At 48.8% G+C, this 4,825-nt stretch overlaps 1 long non-coding RNA gene across 1 annotated transcript; it reads right to left on the bottom strand.

Moving 5' to 3' along the window:
- Window positions 1-603: 603 nt before the first annotated feature.
- On the bottom strand, window positions 604-1,341 carry LOC110676713. Its single transcript, XR_002500647.1, has 2 exons — window positions 971-1,341; window positions 604-911 (listed from the first exon to the last, which is right to left on the bottom strand). It is a non-coding gene; the product is annotated as an uncharacterized LOC110676713 (long non-coding RNA).
- Window positions 1,342-4,825: the final 3,484 nt, after the last annotated feature.

Genomic DNA, 4,825 nt, shown 5'->3' with positions numbered 1-4,825 from the left:
TTCCAACAGGAAGTAGGCTCAGTTGAACCTTTCCTGACTTGCGCCGATCTGGCTCTGAACTTGGCACCCCATAAGGGGCCGGGTCAACCCTAGCATGGCGTCACTGCTGGCAAACATCACCATGGGATCACGAAGGCGACTACTTACGACGGGCGAGGATAGCGGCTTAGAGGGGGGACCCACTAAAATGGAGAATTTCCAAAACAATGCCGAAACAATGGAGTTTAATGCAGCAGGAGTTGAGAACGCTAGCGCGTTCCAGAAAAGCGGTAAGGTGCCACGATCGCCGGTGCACACCACGGAGAATATACCGACGGCTAGCAGTACACTGAACTCAATCTCCAATTGGAATTTATGTGCAGCACCCATAGATTTTTGCAATCAAGCTTGGCATTTGCAATTAATTAGTCACGCACATAAAAAACAAAAGTTTTGTCACGCTCATTTTTAAATGCAGTGCACACATAAAGCAAATGCAGGTGCAACTTATTTCAAACGGTCACGCTAATATATTTTATCTGTGATCGCGAGTAGTAAATAAATGAATTAGTCGAAAAAATTTACGATTTTTCTTTTTGTAAAAAAATGATGATGAAAATCAAATACGCATACAGTAATACACATTTATTAAGGAGAATAAAAGTTAATACATATTCTAACGGGATCCAGTTAGAAATCCACGAAATAGTAAATTATCTGGTCGTGTTGATGTTAGCAGCTACGGGGATGATACCAACAAGAGCGTGGGAGTCTGTACGAGTGCTGCTGGAGAATGTGGGACCACTGTGTTCTTCCATTGCGTCCAGCGCATCGCATGATTTAACCAATAGTCATTGCATGAGCGGGATACATGTTCATTGGAGTTCATCGTCTTAGAATTTGATTCCGACGCGATTGCATTTTTTGGACAGCTGTAACATAAAAAATAGCTTATTAATCTGTAATGTTTCAACCATTTTATAATACTTACAACTTATTCTTGCTATCCCAGATATAATACACTGAACATCCACATATTTGGCTGAAATGCGATGTGTATTACTGTTAATGATAATACTTTGGGAAAACTCGTACAGTAGCAGCGAAGAAATAAGATGGCGATACATTTTTGCAACCGTTGGTATACAAGTTTGTGCTCTTCAAAAATATTGGCAGCTTAAATAGGTTGTACTAATGTAACCTTTATAATGCATTGCAATGCTAGTGGTATATACATGCATAGACTTTGAAATTTATTGTCCACAAATAAAATTTAAAAGTGGCACATAAAAGATTGTTGGAGGCAGAAAACCTGCTTCTATATGGTTTTCGCACATAAATTATAATGGAGTTTTAATATCAGTGTAGCTCGAAGCAATGTGAAACACAGGGACCACAAGGAGGATTAGGGATTCAAAGTCCAGTGTTCACACCGAAATCGAGCAATAACACTCAAGGAGGCCAACTACCTGAAAACTTGAGGTTGACTGAGGTGAAGAATAAGGTCGATGAACTCATCCAGTTCGTTAAGGACCGGCACAATGTGCATACTGTGATCAAGAGCAAGCTGACGAGCATCAAATCCGCTGTCAACGCTGCCATGAAGGAGCAGGAAGCGCTGATCATGAGGGCAGAGTTTGCCGAAAAATCACTGAAGAAGGTTACGGAGCAAGCAGCGGCTGACAAGCTTAGGACCCCAAAGGTACGTAGTGACAAGCCTACGAAGAAGCGAGATAGAGAGTCACCAGGAGAAGAGGAAGACCCAAAAAAGCAGCGCAACGATCAAGGAAAAAATGTGCCGAAAAAAGACAAGAATGGTGAAGGATGACAAACCGTCGTAAACGCCAAAGATAAAAAAAGGAAACAGAATGAGAAGGTGGAGAAGAAAAAGGACGGGAAGAAGAAAGCGAAGCGACGTCCGCAGTGGTCGAAAGGGGATGCCATACTTGTTAAGGCAAACGACCAAATAACGTACGCAGATATCCTTCGGAAAGTTAAGGACGATCCGAACTTGAAGGACCTCGGAGAAAACGTGATTAGGACGCGGCGCACCCAGAAAGGGGAAATGCTGTTTGAGCTGAAGAGTGACCCAGCGATCAAGAGCTCGGCCTATCAGGAGCTAGTCGCGAAATCTTTGGCGAACGAGGCGGACGTTAGAGCACTTACTCAGGAAGCAGTTGTTGAGTGCAGATACCTGGACGAGATTACAACTGTGGACGAAGTGAGTGAGGAGCTGCGTAAGCAATGCAACCTTGGTGAGGAGGCCATGGCAATCCGTCTGAGGAAGTCGTACGACGGCACACTGTCAGCGACAATTCGGCTACCAGTCGACACGGCGAACAAACTGGTGGAGAAAGGCAAGATAAGAATTGGCTGGTCGATATGCCCACTGAGACTTGTCACGCGAGCAGATAGGCCACCGATGCGTTGCTTCAAGTGCATGGACTTCGGACACCCGGCGGCGAGCTGTAAAGGCCCAGACAGAACCGAACTGTGCAGGAAATGTGGAGATAGAGGTCACTTTGGGAAAGACTGCAAGAATAGACCAAGGTGCTTGCTCTGCTCATCGGAGGAAGGAAACACCCATTCGACGGGTAGCTTCAATTGCCGCGCGTACCAAAAGGCGATCGCAGCCCAACAGTAACGGAGGTAACGCAGATCAACCTGAATCACTGCGACACCGCACAGCAACTGTTTTGGCAGTCGACAACAGAAACTAAGTGCGACGTTGCGATAATAGCTGAACCGTATCGAGTACCACTCAATAACGCCAATTGGGTGGCGGATAGTACAGGCGCAGCGGCGATACAAGTGACGGGTAGGTTTCCTATCCAGGAAGTGGTTGCCAGCTCAAACGCGGGGTTCGTGATCGCCAAAATCAACGGAATCTACTTTTGCAGCTGCTACGCGCCTCCAAGATGGACGCTCGAAGAATTTGGTCATATGTTGGAGGAGTTGACCGACGAGCTAGTTGGTCGAAAACCAGTGCTGATTGGAGGTGACTTCAATGCATGGGCCGTGGAGTGGGGTAGCAGGGTAACCAATGCCAGAGGTTACAACCTACTGGAGGCTCTAGCAAACCAAGACGTAGTATTGTGCAACGAAGGCACCGTTAGCACATTTCGGAAAGACGGACGGGAGTCGATCATTGACCTAACATTTTGTAGCCCATCACTGGCGGGCAACATGAACTGGAGGGTAAGCGAAGAGTACACCCATAGCGATCACCTGGCGATACGCTACAGTATTGGCCGGCGGAACACTGCGGCAGTGCAGAGGAACCCAATTGGCGACCGGCAGTGGAAGACTAAGGCTTTCGACAAAGATCTCTTTGTTGAGGCACTTCGCGCCGACAGCGATGCCCTGAACTTGGATGCGGTAGGGCTGACAACAGCGATGGCAAGGGCATGTGATACAACGATGCCACGGAAACGGGAGCCCCGCAACGATCGACGTCCCGCGTACTGGTGGAACGAGACACTCAACGAACTCCGAGCTGCTTGCCTTAAAGCCAGGAGGCGTTACCAGAGAGCAACGAACGTAGAAATCAAAGAGGAGCGAAAGGTCGTTTTCCAAGCAGCCAGAGCTGCTTTCAAACGCGAGATAACACTGAGCAAGTCTGAGTGCTACAAGCAGCTGTGCCGAGAAGCTGACGCCAACCCCTGGGGGGACGCTTATCGAGTGGTCATGGCAAAAGTTAAGGGTCCATCAATTCCGGTTGAAACGTGTGCTGAAAAGCTGAGGGTTATTGTTGAGGGTCTCTTCCCAACGCATGATCCGACACCGTGGCCACCCACGCCGTATGTCGACGAGGAAGAAGCAATCACTGAAGATCGTCAGGTTTCCAATAACGAGCTTGTAGCAGCGGCGAAAGCATTGAAGGTAAAAAAGGCCCCCGGACCGGATGGAATACCGAATGTGGCACTAAAAGCGGCGATTCCAGCGTATCCGGATATGTTCCGGAAAGTGATGCAGAAATGCCTGGACGAAGGTCTTTTCCCAGATATATGGAAGATCCAGAAGCTGGTGCTGCTACCGAAGCCAGGAAAACCACCCGGTGATGCTTCATCATACAGGCCTATATGCTTGCTGGATACACTGGGCAAACTCTTGGAACGGGTCATCCTAAACAGGGTGGCTAAATGTACGGAGAGCGCGAACGGACTATCAGAAAGGCAGTTCGGATTCCGGAAGGGAAAATCGACGGTAGACGCTATTCGGACGGTCCTGGAGAGGGCCGAGAAGGCATCGAAGCAAAAGCGAAGAGGGAATCGTTACTGCGCCGTAGTTACGATAGAAACGCCGGAACATGTTGTTTTCGACTGCCCGAGGTTCAACATGGAACGAAGCGCGGCGGTGGCTGCTTTTGGACAGGATTTCAATGCAGACATGATTGTAAGCAAAATGATAGGCGATGCTAACCTTTGGAATCTGGTGGAAAAAATGGTGGTGGAGATAACATCTATCTTGCAGAGAAACTGGCGGGAAGAGCAGCGAAGCGAGAGGCAGAGAGCAGTGCCTGGCATCGGGTCGTCGGGGCGCTAACGAACCGGAAGTCAACCCCCAACCGGAATCGTTTGACCGACCTCGGCACTCGAGTCAGCCTGACGAAGAAAGAAGGCGAAGATCTCCCCTGCGATAGCCGCCGGTAGTCGGGGCACCATCAGTGCGGACGTCTCCCCAACCGGTACTGGTGACAACCTCCGACGCCGGGGGAAGTCAGGAGGAGAAGGAAGCGAGAAGGGATGAACGATGGAAGGAGAAAGAAAAGCGGAAGAAGGTGGAACGGCAGTCTGCTCAACATGCAAGAGCAAACCACTGGCAGACTGCGCAGAGTGCAAGAGCA

This window comes from Aedes aegypti, chromosome 2, assembly GCF_002204515.2.
Source record: "Aedes aegypti strain LVP_AGWG chromosome 2, AaegL5.0 Primary Assembly, whole genome shotgun sequence".
NCBI classification, from domain to species: domain Eukaryota; kingdom Metazoa; phylum Arthropoda; class Insecta; order Diptera; family Culicidae; genus Aedes; species Aedes aegypti.
This window is presented reverse-complemented; position numbering and strand designations above follow the sequence as displayed.